This window comes from Egretta garzetta, unplaced genomic scaffold (assembly GCF_000687185.1).
Source record: "Egretta garzetta isolate BGI_Z169 unplaced genomic scaffold, ASM68718v1 scaffold139, whole genome shotgun sequence".
In the NCBI taxonomy this organism is placed as follows: Eukaryota; Metazoa; Chordata; class Aves; order Pelecaniformes; family Ardeidae; genus Egretta; species Egretta garzetta.
Genome location: NW_009260832.1, coordinates 2,850,593 through 2,869,480, shown reverse-complemented (window position 1 = coordinate 2,869,480; position 18,888 = coordinate 2,850,593). Strand labels below are relative to the sequence as shown.

The window sequence follows — 18,888 nt, the reverse complement described above, 5'->3', positions numbered from 1 at the left end:
CTCCTTCCTTCGGGGATTTGCCCGGTATGGGGTGTTTTTGGGTGCTTGCCCGCCCGCCCGCACGTAGCAGAGGGGACTTCCCTCCCAAAAGACAGGTCGGGAGTTAGAAGAGGACCTACCCCGGATGGCCTCCTTGAAGTAGGGCTGGAACGGAGAATTATCTCTGCAGGTCAACGCTAGGTTTCCAGGCTGCGAAAGGCTGCACGTTAGGTACACTGACTTTCGCAAGTGAGGAGCAGGACTTCGTTAAATCAAGCTACTGCGATTGCTCCCGAGAGCCCAGGCTTAATTTAGCGCAGCAAACGCATCATTAAATAGCTGCCATGCGTGCAGCATTGCAAACAAGGTTTAGCCTCAAATAATACTGGAGTGTCCGTGATGTTAGTATCTTCCCTGCAGACAGGCAGCCGCTCACTGGGGGAGCTTAGAAAGCTTTTTAAAAAATTCTGTGGCTCCCAGCTGCATGTGTTCTGTTTTGCCCTTCTGGCTGTAATTTGGCAACCCCTGCATGGAGCAATATTCAGGGCTCGCAAAGAATGACTGAGAAAGAGGATGCAATCCAACCATTTATAGGGGAGTCCTTGTCTGAATACACCCATTTCAGAAGCGTTTAAGGACAGAAAGAGAGGAGCGGTAACTTCATTTAGGTCAAGTTCTGGGAACAGGATAAAGGCCTTTCAATGAGTCAAAAGAAATCCTGCCTCAAAAGATGGCTGCTTGTTTCCTGTGTTCTGGGGTGATGACACACTGAAGTGTATGTACTGCCAAATTTATTTTTAAGAGTGCTACAGCTCATTTTCACTGGTCCTCACTGAATTTGTGTAAGTGATATGCCACCGCTTTTCCAGACGTAACCAAAGCAAAGGGAATTCTCGCTGTCCTCCATGCCTTTCTGCTAGCACCAGCCCTCACCGTAGCACTGCTGCCTTTGCGGAGCAGAGCATTACATTTTAATCTTTGCTTTTGCTCAGCCTTACAGTCGAGTTACCTATAACGTATCTCATAGTTGTCTTTCAAATATCTATCCCTTTTCCATACACCTTCATTTTAGTATTACAGGCAATACAGAATGTAACAACGAACTTGTGGGGTTTTATCCCGACGTTCAAGCTTGACAGTAGCCCTAAAAGCACCCCAGCATATTGTGTCTGCGTAAAACCGTATGCTGCTGTTCATTCCACAGTCCCAGCTGAGAAACTGCAGGGTCCAACAAGACATCTGCCCGACAGCTTAATTCCCAGTTGCTGTCTAAGCCTCAGTGTAAAGAGAACACAGCAACACCTGTACCTGTAGACAGACCTTAACTTCTTTGTGCCTGCAAGTGCCAAGTCCTCATCTTAGACCTGTAAGCCATGTGGAACAATAAAAAAATTGTTCTTTACACTCTGGTGTGCCAAATACTAGCTTTAAAAATAATTTGGTCGCTTTCTTCTCCAGGTTCTGCCTTAATCCATTTTGTGCCTGGTGTTAGATTAAGGTTAAAGATGACAGAAAGTGACAAGCTTGACTTCCTGATCTTTCCTCAAAAATCCTAGTTCAGATTAGAGTTAGCATTGAGAGATCAAACAAGAAAGCAAGGCTGAAAAACTGGATTTATTGTTGGATCCTGCAAGACTGCGATAAAAATTAGAATGGGGAATTTGCTTGGGACTCTGAAGTCCTATGGCTTGGGGATAGTGAGAATAGAAGAGCAATTTTTATTGGTGAATGCTACCACGTTGTGGACTGAGCAAGGGCTGTACACAGGATAAGATGGATTCTCATTAGATCTGAGATTGGTGAGCTCTAGGGTAAGGTTTGGGTTTAAGCACAGAGAAAAGGCAAATGTGTTTTCTCCATTGCTAGATTTGCATGGTCTATGGATTTGTCATCTCTAAACTGGAATTTTAGCTAGAGTAAAGGCGAGGCAGGGGGCGGGGAGGATGTTACATTTACTGTTATTGCTTGGGATTGCAGGAGTTGAAGAAATACTTCCACTGTTGGGCCATTGCCATAACCCTAAATTTAGTTTTAAGTGTCACCCTAAGCCTCCTAAGGAATTAACAACAGAGCTAGTTTCCTTTGTCAAAATGACCCCTTATCCTAGTACTGCCTGACCAAGGCCCTTCACCTGCAGTCTTCAACATTATTCTCAAACCTGAAAGCCTTCCTGTAATCCAGTTATCTTCTACAGCCACAAAATTAAATGTGGCCATTTCCCTTTTTTTTCCCCCTATATTAAGTCCTCATTCCAACTTGGCAAGCCTTACAGGTCCCATCAAAAAACGTTGGCATAAAGGGGCCAAGACCCAAATAATCAAGCTGCTTTTAACTGTCCCAGAAACTATTGTTAACTGTTCATTCTTGTGGGAACAAATTACCGTCTTAGCGGTCTGTCTGAACTGTAATAATAAATGTTGTGCTTCTGTGTCCTTAACAACTGTTTAGGATCTGGCAATATACTTACACCTACAGCACCTAATCAGTGCCTCGGTCTACCTCAAGTCTAACAGTAAAGTAGCAACACAGTGATGCTTAGTCCCAAATCTGTTTTAAAGCCTTCAATTTATTGTCACTGGTACCATCCCAGGTGTTTATTAATGTCGACTGTGTTTCTGTGGTGGGTTGACCCTGGCTGGACGCCAGGTGCCCACCACAGCCACTCTGTCACTCCCCTCCTCAGCTGGACAGGGCAGAGAAAATGTAACGAAAAGCTCGTGGGTTGAGATGAGGACAGGGAGAGATCACTCACCAGTTACTGTCACGGGCAAAACAGACTCAGCTTGGGGAAATCAGTTTAATTTATTACCAGTCAAATCAAAGTAGGATAACGAGAAATAAAAACTAAATCTTAAAACACCTTCTCCCCACCCCTCCCTCCCTTCTTCCTGGGCTTAACTTCACTCCCAAATTCTCTACCTCCTCCCCCCCAGCAGTGCAGGGGGACAGGGAAGGGAGGCTGGGGTCAGTTCATCACACGCTGTCTCTCCCGCTCCTTCCTCCTCAGGGGAGGACTCCTCACCCTCTGCCCCTGCTCCAGCCTGGGGTCCCTCCCATGGCAGACAGTCCTCCATGAACTGCTCCAGCCTGGGTCCATCCTTTCCACGGGGTGCAGTCCCTCAGGCACAGACTTTCCAGCATGCGTCCCCTGCAGGGTCACCAGCCCGGCCAGCAAACCTGCTCCAGCCTGGGCTCGCCTTTACCGACGGGACCACAGGCCCTGCCAGGACCCTTCTCCAGCACGGGCTTCCCACGGGGTCACAGCCTCCTTCGGGCACCTCCCTTCTCCGGCGTGGGGGCCTCCCCGGGCTGCAGGTGGGGATCTGCTCCCCTGTGGGCCTCCCTGGGCTGCAGGGGCACAGCCTGCCCCACCAGGGGCTGCACGGGAATCTCTGCTCCGGCGCCTGGAGCCCCTCCTGCTGCACTGGCCTGGGTGTCTGCAGGGCTGCTCCTCTCACAGATTCTCACCCCTCTCTTCAGCTGCAATTGCACAGGCTTTTCCCCCTTCTTAAATATGTTATCCCAGAGGTGCTACCACCATCGCTGGTGGGCTTGGCCTTGGCCAACAGCAGGTCCACCTTGGAGCCTTTGGCTCTGTCGGACATGGGGGACTTCTCACAGAAGCCACCCCTGTAGCCCCCCTCACTACCAAAACCTTGCCACACAAACCCAATACAGTTTCTAACTGACTAAATGGGGAGAATAGCATGAAAAAGACTATTTTTCCACAGCAGTAGTATCTGAGAAAGGGCTCTAGAGATCTTGATTTCTGCAAGAATCAATTATTTCATGGGATTTCTCCTAAATTGTACTGATAGGTCTAGCCTTACATAATTTCCAGCTAATTAGCCTTTATATCTGGTTTATTATCCAAAATTTGTGCAGGTGGTGGTGATTTCACAGGAGAAATCACTAAGGCTGTGTACCAACTGTAGTATCAAGAGTGATATCTCCAGCTTCTGCTTAATTGCTGTTTGAATGTCCAGAAATTGGAGCTGTGATTATATTTATGTACCCATGAAATATGTTTAAAGGCATTTTCTGTTGCTGTGCATGAAATTTTTGCAGAATCATAAATCTAACTTTCCGTGTAGGGCCCTACTGAAACCCCATTGGTGTGGATGATAACCAGCCAGGAAAGATACATTTATGGTTTTCTTATGCTACAGAAGTCCCCCTAATTTCTTACACTGTCTCTTCCTGGGATAAAATCGTTCTGGTATTTTCATGAACTCAAGAGTTTTGAACCTCTTGTTACATTCAGGAAACTTGGACAAAGTATTACTGGCTGAAATTATTACTGGCTGAAATTATAATAAAGACACTAATCAAGAAGTCTGGCAGTATACAACAGTCCAAAACTCAGTTTTCCAAGTGGAAAGTCATATTTTTCTTCACAATTTTCTTATTTGAAAAGTGTCTAGTAGATATAGAAATAGCACAGAGTTATCTGAACAACATGAATACTACTAAAATGACAGATGAACTTAATGCTTCCATGTTGATGTAGCCTGTGTCTGTCGTGTACACGTTCTTTACTGATCACACACTTTTACACCGTGGGCCAGCTTGCCGTTTGCACAGCTTTATCTCTTGTTGCTGTACAGCGATCTCAAACGATAAAATTTCCAAGTAGGGAAATCTGTAGTGAAGACAGAGTTTGAAAAACAAAACCAAAACACAAATACTGAAAGGATCTGGTTGGAGAAGGTAGGAGGGGTGGGGGGCTGTCCCTGACAGCAAGTTGTGGGTGATGTTTACATTAGCTGTGCTCCTTCCTAGGCTGGCCTTTCTTCCCTTTTTAGGTCATTTTCTTTCTTGTAAAGATACAGAGAAAGTGTTATTGCCATTTCCAAATGTTTGTGCTAATTATAGAAAAGAGAAAGGCAGCACACTGCACAGTCTTGCTTGTAAAAGGGAAAACATTTATATTATGTGGTAAGCTGATTTAGATGTATTAGTGATTTGGGTAAAGTGTTCATTGCTGAATAATTTAGACAGCCTATGTTTCTTTAAGGAGGTTGGACCTCAATATATAAAAATAACTAGTCTAATGCAAAGAATTTAAGATCGCTGTTATGGATCCAAACCTTCTAACTGAAGTCTTAACTGTCCTCGTGATAATTCTGATAGAAGCATGAACTAACGCTTTCACCGTTTGTTCCAATTTGACACTACAGCAGCCAAGAAAAGCAAAGCTGAGATTTACCTTTATAGTCTGAAGAGTGAAAGAAGGCTAAGCAATTTAAGAACCTGTTACCAGATAAGCACTGGTATTCTCATTTTTTTAGTTTTAGGTGCTGTGTCAGAGCAGCAATACCTGCATGAACTGTTTCAGCTGCTTAGTGCTAGTAGCAGCCTTTTAGGCAGACTTTGCACAGGGGTTTGTGTAGCATATTTCCTTAATTTAAAAAAAAAAGGTTGTTATTTTTAGAAGTAACTAGGCAGCATAAATATGCAATAACATTACAGAAACACGTACCGGAATGACTGTTCTAGCAGGTTTGTTTTTTCAAAATCCAGTAAAAATATAAAGCCATCTTCTTTGCATCCTCCCCAGCCTCAGACACCTTGGGAGCTGGAGCAAGTCCCAACATATTTCACCAGAGGGCCCTTTCAGTATGCCATATCAGCCTCATCAGTGCCCAGGTATTGACAAGTGTCGCAGGCAAGCCCAGCACACAGCTCCTTTCCTGCTTCAAGTACGGTGACCCACACAGCTCTTGGAGGGACACTCCAGGGCAGCCTCTCGTATCTGTGGAGCATCTGCACCAGGGTAATACATGTCCCAAGCAAACCCAGAGTTCTGGCAGCCCTAACACAGGGGGACACAGCCCTGACACAAAGGGACAAAGAGACGCCAAGGATTTACTTGGAGGGCTTGTGTAAACTCCTGTAGGGGAGTAAAGATTTGGTAATTGCAAAGTACCTCGAGCTTCTTGAGTGCAGAACAGTATATAACAGGAAATCGTTACAATGCCAACTCATTAGAAGGTACATTGTTTGAAACCGGCTTTTTACCACCAATGGTACATCAAGTTTCTCATTAAAATACCTACCTTGGGGGGGGAAAAGAAGTGTTTCAGCCCTTTTGAAACAAGGCACGGTATAAAACCAAACACTCGACTGTATGGAATACAGAACTTTATTCCATTAATTAGGAGAATGCAATCTGACCCAAAATTGATGTGCAATATGACAGATGAATTTTTAAGTAGAATATCATGCCATTTTTTTGTGGAGACTTAGATAATCCTTCCACTTTCAAAAGCAAATCCACACAGGCCCTAGCAACTGCACTTCAGTCTAATGCACCATCTGTAATTGAGCATGGTTTCAGTGTCCTTGGCACCCCCAACAAATTATTGGTTGATAGAAAGTTCCTGTCTGTTACACTCCTGTGACCATTTTAAGAAAAAGTTACTGTTTAGGTTTCATTAGGCAGACTTTTTTTTCTTGCAAGTATTTTAGGTACTACCAACAATGCTTCAGAAAGTCACACACAGCGTTAGAGGGCAAAACGCTTGGCCTCTAAATGGTGTTTAAGATCATAGCTTCCCTTAAGTATAAGTTACGCATAATTTGCTATCTTCAGAATACAAATGCTGCACCAGGGTAATACATGTCCCAAGCAAACCCGGAGTTCTGGCGGCCCTAACAGACACAAAGGGACAAAGAGACGCCAAGGATTTACTTGGAGGGCTTGTGTAAACTCCTATAGGGGAGTAAAGATTTGGTAATTGCAAAGTACCTTGAGCTTCTTGAGTGCAGAACTAAATTAATGATCTTGAATTCAGAAACAATAAAAATCCAGTGCTGTTGTGTAACAGGTGAGAGAATGCACTTGTTAGTTGGTGAAGTAACCCTGGGAAAGGAAGTTAAACAAGAAAAGTTTCTTCTCAATATGCTCTTAAGCAATACATTTCTAACTCAAAAGCTGACTGGAACTTAATGTACAGCACTAAAAAAATGGAAGTCTTGCAGAAAAGTCTTCTGACCAGATTTAAAGGAAGTTAAGACATAGACCGCTTCACTGCATAATAATTAAACAACTTTCTTTACTGTTTTAAAAAAAAAGTAAGCAAACACAGACTGAGGGATGCTATCCCTAAAGTCATGACCCATGTAACAGAAAAGGGAACAGAGGATGAAATGTAGAGATGATTATTCATTTAAGTATACCATTCTCAGTGGTTATTACATGTTCCTCATAATATAAGAAATCCAACTTATTGGTGACTGACCTTACCAATCAATTTCTTTCTCCAATTATACTGAAAAATAATAACAACTTAAAGCCTTTTTCTTAGACTGACACTAGATCCAAAAAAAAATCCAGAAGTTATCTTTAGATAAGGAAATTATCTTTAAGGTCTAGATAAAGTGGCAGCAAAAAAAAAAATAAAAAAAAATCCAGAAACCACCCTGCTTCCCACCCGAGAGTCCCACCACACACAAAAAATAATAAGAGGTTGAATCATCAGCCAAACTGAATGAAGAAGTAGATTTAATGCTCAGGTGGATAATAGTGTAGAGAGTACCTACTCCGTTACTTTCCTTGTATGAATATGTTGCTGTATCAGTGTACCAATGCAATACCTTGCTGCTGCTTCCTCATCTTCTTGGATTCACACATTTACCAATTTTTCAACTGTACCATTTCTTGTTTCTCTTTTAAAGAAACTTTATTTCAGCTGATTTGGCAAACTTCACTGAATTCGCTTACCTGACACACTTGCACACTTACTCGGCAATCCTTGCTGTTTTCATCCAGCCATAAAGAAACCCTTGAAAATAGGAATTGCTGTCTAGAATGAGTGTGTGAACAGCCTGCAACTTAGCAACCTCCCACAGGTCATGGCAACAGCTTGCAGCCAAGGGTCAGAAGATGTGTATGACATACTTTGGAGACTAGATCATAGACAGGGTACTCCTACTGCTTAATTTGGTGTGTGTATGTTGCTGTGTACCCATAGTGACCTGTTTCCACTTGAGCCTGAGTTCTCCCACAGATGCCTTTCCGTTAGCACAGCCAGTCCCTCAAGGTAATCCCAACACGGAAGCCACAGCTGGCTACTCAAGAGCCATACCTGGCCTCTAAGTCACCAGCTGACCACTTTGTGGTTTTTACTTTGCCTGTTTTGAAGGAATAAGAGTTTGGAGATCAGCCCGAAAATGGGTCAGTTTTGTTAATGAACAATATTACAATAGCCTTTGAAGTACAAGAATATGTAGTTCATTATAAGCATATGAATAGTCTCCTTGTAGAGTTACACCTGTATTACACATACCTGTTGTCTTGAACAGCTACGAGCACACCTCCATTTTCAAGCAACATTATCTTTCTCGGTACTTACCTTTCGCTCCTTACTGCATGAAAATACAATTATACAAGCTGTCTGAAACTTCTTATGTCTTCTCCCCACCACCAAGTTGTTTTAAGTTTACTGAAAAATAGCACCTAGGTCTAATTGTCCTACTTAGATTCCTCCTCGGTTTACTTGTATACATTGAGTCATCTGTGCATTTACATAGGCACAATAATCTCAAACTGTGATCATTACGGATGGCTTAGTGCTATTAAAAAAATTGTTGCCAAAAGCCTTTCCTATTCTAAGATAAACCTAAACAGAAAAGTTCATAGATCCACAGATTAGTAACAGGCAGTAGTTTAGCCAAAATGTAATAGTTTTTGAGTATGTCACTCATGACCTCAAATTCCAGGGAAGTGGAATTGTTTTCTTAAATTATCAGATTTAGTTTTTGCTTGGTAGCAAATTCTACGTCTGGGAAAGTTGTAGAATGGATCCTGATCTGATCTCCCAGTTTTCAGGTTCCTAGCCATAAAACAATGAGATGGACTTTTAAAAAATTTATTCATATATGAATTGTTGGAACTACTTTGCATGGAACTAGTCCCATGCAAACTTCCAGCACTCTCTGAGCTCCTGCCAACCAGCCAGCCATTCTTTGTAGTGTGTAGTAGTTCTTTAATAAACGCGTGCAGTAGAATATGGTGTTCCAAGTTCTCAAGAGCTTACTACTCTTTTTTAAAAAACAGTTTTTACACTGCACACATGTATGAGTATTTTTAATTTATTACCGATTACAGCTATCCCAGTAGTTAGAATATTTTTCGGGAGGAAAAGGGAAAGGGAATAGAGCTCTTAAACTGGTGTGATGGCTAGTCTGCATTGACAGGGGCAGCACAGTGAAGCACTCAACGAACAGTTACTAAATTTCCTTTGTAAGCATCCACATTTCAAATTACTTAAACCAAAAGCAACAATTAACCCCTGTATTTTCAATTCTACTGTAAGTAGGAATATGCAAATAAAGTGACTTTTTTTTTTACGTTAGTGATCCATGATACTGATATTGTAACTAGTCGCTACCCCGATTGCATTAAATGGCACACAAAATAATCTCTGTCCTTCATTTTGAAAAGATCTAGATGTGATAACTCAGTCTACTGCTTCCATAAGGAGAACTTCTGAGAGTATCACTCCTGACCTAGCGAACATGACCAGTGCTGTTGCACGGCTCCTCCTCACCAGGAATACCAGTATAATATTAACTGAGGTAGTGACTGTGCATTCAGAGTATAACAGACCGCTTACTTGACCGTTGCTCTCTGAATTACCTCATTTTCAGCTATACACCCATTTCTTTCTAACTAGATAGATTCAACCAATATATAATAATAAACAAACTAAAATATTTGACAGGGGGTTCTTCAACTGTATTTCTAAGAAGTTATTACGGACAGGAAAAGCACATTTAGTATTTGCACACTGATCTGCACGTTCCCTTAGTAATTACTATCTACAGATACTTGTTTGTCTGTGTCTACCATCCTACTGTGGGATGGAAGTAAACAGTCCAGCAAAGTTAACATCACCTTTAAAAAATTCAAGCCTGTTGCCACCTGTGACCAGTTGAATAATCCACACTACAGCAGGCCCAAAGCCAAGTGCTGACAGCGAGATGGCAACGGCAGACCCATCCACATTCATACACAACTACCATCTCAAGGAGAACAACTTCAGTGTTACTGTATTCCAGCCAGATCCTGTACCGAACAAGCACAAGACTTAGATCTTTTTAGACTTAATACCGCAAAAGCTGAGCCCACAATTGTTTGCCTGCCAAAGTAACTGAGCCAAGGGGGCTTATTCTGTTGGAATGACTAAACTAGATTTATCTTCTAATGCTTTTCTTTTTAATATTTTTAAGGAGAGAGCACAAATCAGTATCCAAATGAGGTTCTCGGACATTTTTAAACACTAAGCCTTAGAAGGTAGGAGCGTGTTCCTTCATACTAAAAAAGCGTAAAATAAAACACACTGACTGTTAGTGCCTTCACTTACTAGTAGAAAGATTCACAGTGACTCTAGCAAAAGAATTCCAATTTGGAAGGCTAAAGCTAAGACTGTAATTATTAGAGGCAAGAGATAAACCAGTACCCTCTACTGATTTTATCAGCACGTAAAGGATTAAGCCCCTCTGGAAATATACCTTTCATTTTATATGCTTTTAAGCCATATATTTGGGTATTTAACATTGGTGCAAGTTTCAACTTAAGACTTTATGAAAATAAAAGTAATTGGTGTTTGTAAAGCTATTAAACAATGGTCTTTTACTTATGTAATTTAGGCTATCATGCCTGCAAATTAGGAGTCTCACTGGGGACAGCTAGTGGGATATTTTTCAAACAATGCAAGGAAAATAACAGAAATTAAGAAAAATGGGAATAGTGCAAAGAAACAGTTGGTCTGGACGACGTAGACTTCAAGAGAGGCTAATAATTTTTCTGCTCAGCCATGCTTTTTGCAAAGCTCTGTGGGTTTCCTTAAAGTTCACATACAATCAGCTCAAAATTTAAAGGGGCTAATTAGACTTCAGCTACTGATTGGGATATTCTAGAATTTTTTTTTTGAACACTGCAATTCTTCTCTGCCTTTCAAAAATGCTTGCAAATGCAACAACTTCTTCTTTAGGGCCATGTCATCAACCAGAGAGCTATAGAAGGGAAAGGTACAGAACTTCGTTACCTATAAGTAAGCATCTAACAAAGTTAAGTGACTAGAGCGATGGATGAATTGCACATTACCGCCTAGAAGAGCTTATTTCAGACTTGGAGAACTAGTACTTTGTTCTAGAATTAAGACCTATTTTAAGCACCAACCAGTATGACCTGGATTAGAATAGTCTGAAAACCACATGGAAGTCAACTGAATCCACTCATTTCACCACAAACAGCTCTTTTCTGTAAATTTAGTGTTACCACGTGCCAGAACGTGAATATGTACAACACGTATATCCCTTAAGACTGTTCTATTGAGGCCAAAAATGCTCCAAAATCTGTTAAAAGTTGTATTTACATAACACATCCAGCTGGCATCGCTGTTCCCTGGAGTGCTTCTAAGTCAGATCAACAAAGTTGCTGGAAGCCTTTCCTAAGTAAACAAGTTCTCTTAAGGTTTCTGTCCATACCACTAGAGAACAAGTGCTTCTGTATTACATTCATTACTCTGTAGTTATTAATACTTATTTTGCTGTGGCACATCTTTGTTCAAGCATTGCTACCTGCATAAATTCAAGGAAATAGAAACCGACGTGTTTGATATATTGATCCAACAAAGCATAAAATGAAACTCTGCATGAATTTCACAGAATTACTGCAGTCATCGCTTTAGCATCTCACTTCATTTCAGTGTGACTACATCCCTATGATCCATAGGGAGCAATAAATAGTGATTTTTTTTTTCCCCTCACCCAAGTTGCGTTACAGATGTGTTTGTCAGAACATCCCCTTGAAGCCTAACAGCAACTTCAATGGTCTCCAATATCAAACAGTGTTTTGAAAAAAAATCATTTACTTCTATTGTTAGTCCTACTTACACTGATGTAAAAACCAATAGACTAGTATTTAATGCCACAGAGGGAAATAGAAGTGACAGTAAGTCTGCTGGAAGAGGGCATTTGGCAATGATGGGATCACTGACAGTACAGGCTAGGTTTTGGCTCCTAGCATTGCTATATGGCAATTCCTCAATCAAAGTATTTGTGGAATAATGTGTCACTAGCCAAGTTGTGGTAACTAACCAGAGAAATTCTCTCAATATGCTCCAGCTGCAAAGTATAACACATCTGCTAATGCTACCATGATGTCTCAGCTGTTAAATGGCTAACTTCTCATACTGCAGTAGCTTGCAACTATAAACTACGTGGTCACACGTGCCTGGGAGCAGGTAACTCCCTTATCACGGGTGAGTCCCCAGATAATGACGTTCTCCGTACTTTCTTCAGTCTGTCCTCAGGTTACCTTCAGCTTGAGCACAACTTTAAAATTCCACCTCCATGGATGGAAGCAGTCACTCTAACCTGATGTGCTGCATCAAACTTGGAAGAAAAGCAGCTTCATATCAGGTACTTGCTCAAGGTCCAAAGTAGCACAGCACGCTTCAGTTGGCCACTTGTGAACTTTCTCCTGAGCACTGTTAGGTCACCACAACTGACAGGGAGCACTGAACCACTTTGTGTGTTGTTCTCAGTAACTACCCTAATTAACACAACGTTGTTCATCTGACTTCCGTCAATTAAGAGTGTCTTGAAGTTCAAGCAGTATATTCCAAAGGCAGGCTGTGCCCTCTCCCTCTCTAGAGTAGTGCTTCTCAAACCCACTTTTGCTGAGAGCCTACCTGTGGTCAGAGCAAAATTAAAGACCAGTTACAATTCATCTTGATTAATTGTCAAAGCGTGAATAATCACATTCTCCACCTATTTTGAAGATGTCTTACTGACATTTTATTTCATCTATGGGTGTTCAGTCCAACCTTGTTTAACACACCTATAAGGTAATTATTTCCTGCAGTGGAATAATTTAACATCATTCATTCTATAAGGAAAGGTGAAAACGAGAGAGAACTCGGAAGCAGCGCTCTCAGTGATTCTGATGTGAGAAACAGCGCCTTATTATTGAATGTTCCTTCTCTGCTTGATTTGGAGACAAGATAAACTGGTTCTTCCACATACGAAATGCCCTCACCATTCAGCTGTTACTCAGAACATCTGTATCTTCCTTGTCTTCTTGACATAACCATACCAAAAAGTTTGTGTTTCATTCCAAAGCAGAAGGAAAATATAAAAGCTCCTTTTTTTTTTTTCCTGCAAAGCAGAATTGTAGCTTTCCAACTGAATGATATTGCTGAGCCACATTAAACCACACAACCCACTTCACTCCATCATTAACACTGCAACCCTTATGACAAATCTAATGAAGGCTTCAACACCTACTCTGGATCAAAACCCCGAATCAAAACTGTTCAACCACTTGAGTCAGAGGGAACAAGGAAGCTGGTTATTAAGAAACATAGTCTTTTGAGGGGTGCTATTGTTACAAATTCATACTATGAGTACATATGCATCCAGTAATTCAAAACCAAGTACTTTTTAGTCTGAGCTAGGACCTTCAAGGATATGGTCATAGCCTTCCCTCTCACATGTAGCAGGGGAGGTGCTCACCTATGTTGCTGAGTCATAGGACCTCATCATCTCATATATGGTACAAATTAACACAGCCTTACATCCCAACCTCCCAAACCCTTTCATGTTCCTTCCAGCTTCCAAGCCACACTGGAAATGGCAGAATGTAAACACTCATATGGACGATAGATCTCAAGTAGTTTTCCAGTGACTAAAGAATAGGCCTTTTTCTACACACGATTTCTCCTTTTGAGTGGAGAGAACCACACCTGAAGAACAAATTGCCACAGATCCAAAAAAGGTGAAGTGCTTTCTAATGGGTTTAGTCCCTGTGGTGGGTTTGATCTTGGCTTGCTGTCAGACACCCACCCACCCACCCACTCTCTCACTCCCCCTCTTCAACAGGATGAGGAGAAAATAAGATGGAAAAACTCATGGGTTGCGATAAGGACAGGAAGATCGCTCACCAACTACCATCACAGGCAAAAAAAAGCTTGACTTGGGGAACATTATTTTAATTTATTACCTGTTTAAAATAGAGTAGAATGGTGAAAAACAAAACTAAAGACACCTTCTGCTCCTGTGCAGTCCTCCATGGGCTGCAGGGGGACAGCCTGCCTCGTCATAGGCTTCAAGGGCTGCACGGGAATCTCTGCTCCAGTGCCTTCAGCACCTCCTCCCCCTCTAGCTTTGCTGACCTGGGTGTCTGCAGGCCTGTTCCTCTCAAATTTTTGCCACTCCTCTCTCACAGCTGCTGCAGAGTACTTTTTACCCTTTCTTAAATACATTTTCACAGAGGCAGCACCAGCTTCATTGATGGGCTTAGCTTTGGCCAGCAGTGGGTCTATTGCAGAGCCATCGAGAACCAACTGTGTGCAGCATGAGGGCAGCCCCTAGTCTCACAGAGGTTCCTCCCTTCCACCCTCTACCAAACCCTTGCCACATAAACCCAGCAGAGTCCTGTTCAAGATAAAGCATGCTTTACACCCTCAAGGAGGAAGGCCTCAATTGTGGATACACAGATCTTAGGGTAAATCAGGTAAAGTCATTTCCTGATTTCAGTGGCAGCAAGACAATATCCCAGGGAAGAATGTGATGTACACAGGGGAACATTTACCTGTGGGAAGGGAAGGTACCTTGCATAAACAGAATCTGCCATAAAGGCTGAATATTTTAAAATCATTCAGTGGAAATCATAGCCACCAAAAAGGCTGTTAGCTTCAACAGGAGGCAGCAGATGGTCACACACTCAAAAAATGTCCTCATGAAAAGACAAGATTAGATCAACCTGGTGATAAGGAACAGAGTTTGCAAGCAGAAGCAGCAGGCTTGAGGAAATTTTCCTGTGACATGACTGCAAAACCACAGAATAGCCCTTACTGGTGTGTAAAGGGCTACTACATGCACTTTTACTAAACTTTGGAGAGCTTCCCATTCTCAGACCGCAATCAATAACCAAGGATCACAGGGACTGTGTCATACCTAAGCACTGAAGAGGAACTTCTCAACTTAATTGAAGCAGACCAATTTGCTAGTCTTCTGCCTCCATTTAATTATTTTGGAGGAGAGCAGGTGTGCTTAACTCTTTGAACATGATTTCACCTGTCATGACTCACTTTCCAAAGGAGATGAGTTTAAGGAGTACCCACAAGACTTCTCACAGATTGAATCGGAGCAGGACTCTGGGAAGTCCTAAAAATAAGGCAGGTTTTTGTTGCCTCAGCCAGAATGAGGACCATTTTTTTTGTTACAATCTGCCTCTTCCCTCTACCACTGTGGAAAAAAAAGACTTTCTTCAGGCATCCTAATCAGATGATCAGAAAGAAATCTAACGATCCAGAGATCTGGCCCACCTTGAATGGAAAAGATAATGATTTCAGTATTGTTAATGTTAGTTTGTGATACCCATCTGGCACATGTTCCAAATTACTTGAAATGTGAATTCTCAAGCATAGAGACAATTAAGTCTTCCAGGGATTTTTTTTGTGTCAACTTCCCTGATAAGTGTAAAAGCAATTTTTCCTATAAAACCTGGACAGTACTTGAAATAAAAAAATACCATCAGCTGAAAAATATCACAAGTTGCAACTCCAGTTGGCTGAAGTCCGTCACAGGTGACTTAGCCTGTACCTGTTTTATCACAAAACATGGAAGCAATTTTGTGTTGTGTGCAATCCCATCTGCTGAGAACTTAGTCTTACTATGTTGTTAAATCAAGAACATCCTACTCATCTGCATATCAAAAGCCATGTGCACAGTGAGATACCATAAAAACTCTTCTTGTTTAGAAGTAAAGCCACCTTGCCTAGGCAACAAGGCTCATCCCTTACTCTTGAAACACATAATGATGTGAAACTCCAGACAGCTGATGCTCATAAACAGCTGCCACAGTTCGTAACAGTCATATTTTACCTTAACCAAGGTTCAAATCTCATTACACGGCACATTACTTCCTGTTTGCTGCAAAAGCCCCCAGAATGACATGTGGAACACAACTATATAATTGCAATACTAAAGACTACACAATATTCAGAAGATTAAACAATATGTGACGATCCAACATTAACACTTCTGAACAAAGTCCAACATACGTTCATGCCAGGTCCTTGGTTGTTCATTCACTAACCAGTCACATAATCAGATTAGTTTTCTTCTGCAGCCTACCCCTTTGCTGGGATGTTCACATGAAAAATACTACTGCAACCCAACTTTCATCGTGCTAGCAGAATTCTCTCTATTTAAATCGCAATAAACTTGAAGATAAGCTCTTTGTTACATGCTTGAAAACATACCTTGGGAGAAGGAAATCAAATGTTAAATGAAAAACTTATATTGCAATCTATTTTGTGTGTTCCATTTTTTTATTCTGCAAAATTCTCAGTTCGATACTACATTATGAAACTGTCAATCAAATAATTTTGTAAGGTCATGGCAAGTGTTCCTATTACTATTTTTCTGCAGTTCATTCTTTTTATGATTTTAAATAAGTAAATAAATATCAGCGCAGTTTAGGATGAAACGAAGCACCAGAACACTGAAATATCCTTAAGGCAGAAATCACATTTTCCTGACCGATTCTACAAATCTAGCCTTATCTAAATTCATACCTCATGAAATTCTAGCACTTTTTTTCTGTATTTTGCAATTAAAACCATACATGCTTATTTTGTATACATTTTTCTACCTGAGGCTATAACCAGGCTGCATACCTACTACTGCATGTGTTGCAGAATTTGGTTTGTCAAAATGGCAGAGGTGTGAACTTTTGCTGTCACATTTCGTAGTGCATCTAATGATGATTGGTAATGTTTTCTCAACTACTAGGCCATCAGCAAGGTATGGTGAATGCCATTGGTCTTCTTATTTTGCTCCTTGTATTCCCTAACACATCTTTGTTCCCTTTTTCTGCCAGATAGCAATGGAAACCATGCAGATGAATTCTCCATATCCGAAGGACCTTATTTTTCTATTATCCTTTCCAAATATTGCCTCTAACACCACCAGCATGTAGAACCTTCACCGTATACACACCTTCCACTCAGTAGAGAGGACTGCATTCAACTCAACTAATACTTGATTCAGGAATACAGGCACCACTCGGGAGACGCTACAACTAAAGCAGATCATAGAGCTCAAACAGCAGCAGGGTAACTCCTGCTGCCATGGGAAGACTGATAAACCATCAGTAAAACGCAGTTCCAGCACGCCCAAGTCAGGAACTCCCAACACCCTCACAAACACAGTCCCTCAGAAGAGTTTCTATGCTGGGACTGGATGCCTTTGTTATTTTAAGCCTACTTCTCCATTCAGTTTTCCTCTCCAGCTGGGATTACTGCTACAATATTCACATGCCGAACAGTCACACGATGAGAATCCCATTCTTCAAACTGTCTCTGCTTTACATGCCATAACTTTTTATGAACACTATCTGAATTTTTTTTTTTTTTCTCCTCGGTGATGTAAACAATCACAAGATTTTGCTCATCTGAAGGTGAGCAAAGATGCCTGAACAGACATTCTGAATGAAAGAATTTAAATCAGCTTTCTGATATTACAGCAAGCACTGAATTCTCCACTGAACTTAAATCTCATTTTAGGAAAGCCCATTCAGCAGATAAGAGTCTATGAAGATAGTTTTAGCAGTAGTATTCTCAGAAAAAAAGCTAAAACATATAGGCAAATCCTCTAGAATACTTTAAGAATCAAGAAAGTTTAAGTGAGACAAAAATACTTCCTTACGCAGCAGAATATCTAATTCACTTATGGTGAGAGAAAAACAAAAGGCTAATGTGGCCCATCTAAAAAGTAAAGTAGCCACAAATTTGTAATGACTGGAATTAAACCATGAGTCACACCATGTTACTCGATTGATTGTTTAGATGAATTTATTATCAGATTCATGTATTATAGGTACATTTTCATTTATAAAGACTATTAGCATACTCATATTAGCAAATGTCAGGGCAAAAGGTCAATTTCTGGGCAGTCTCATCTATTTTAAATGAGGCTTTATGTTTTCCCATTCCAGAAACAGTCTGAACTACAACTATTATCTAAAAAGCACCCTAAATTTTTGCCTCTGTACCATTTTAAGCAACACCTTTCTACAGAAAACTTTACTCATGAGACAATACACCGAAAATGTTCTTCGCAAACCAGTAGCAGGTGTATCATGTTGATCAGATAATCTTTCCAATACATTATTCAGAAAAAAATAATTAAAGCAAACCTACAAGGTACAATATGAGTCTTCAATGTTGCGTAGTTCAATCTTTAATTGTGGAAGGAAATACATGCTGCGTAATAGACCAAAGCAATAGACATGGGTGTACAGTCTAAAAAGGAACGACTGATCTTCATAATGAAGTGAATGTGAATACATATTAATCACTGCCAAATTATGCAATGTTTAAATGTTTATAAATAGCTTCCTTTATGTAACTTGATTTTTTTGAGTACTTACTGGAGTCTTACAGGCAGACATTGAGCACCATGTCTGAAGACAGGAAGGCTGATGGTAAGCTTTAAAAAAAAGTACAATCACACTGAAAGAGAAACTCCAAAAGTTTTATTAGGATTTCAACAGACATTGCAAAAAAATATTGCATAATGATCGAAAACATAATATTTTAAACAAAGTAGCAATGTGGTATCAAGTAAAAGAAAGACTGGGACAGCTGTCTATATATGCTGTAAAGAAGATGTACCAGGAAAAGGATATGACATTTTTAAAATTCAAGGGCAAATGTGAACAAGACACATTTTGATAGACTGACTATACACCATAGATGTTTTACAAACTGCATAGCAGTGTAAAAAAAGGTTTTTATCCTAACTATATTGTATTCCTGCGTTTGGAGCAGTTTACAAGGCAGAGATTTTGTTTACAACATTGATATTTTAATAGCTCTGGATTCTCAT

General features: G+C 40.8%; 1 protein-coding gene across 1 annotated transcript in view; it reads right to left on the bottom strand.

Moving 5' to 3' along the window:
- Positions 1-152, bottom strand: part of EPM2A (EPM2A glucan phosphatase, laforin) — a 40,260-nt gene extending 40,108 nt beyond the window's left edge. The window contains exon 1 of the mRNA XM_035902360.1: positions 120-152. The gene's annotated coding sequence lies outside the window, so the exon portion shown is untranslated. The remainder of the gene's footprint in view (positions 1-119) is intronic.
- Positions 153-18,888: the final 18,736 nt, after the last annotated feature.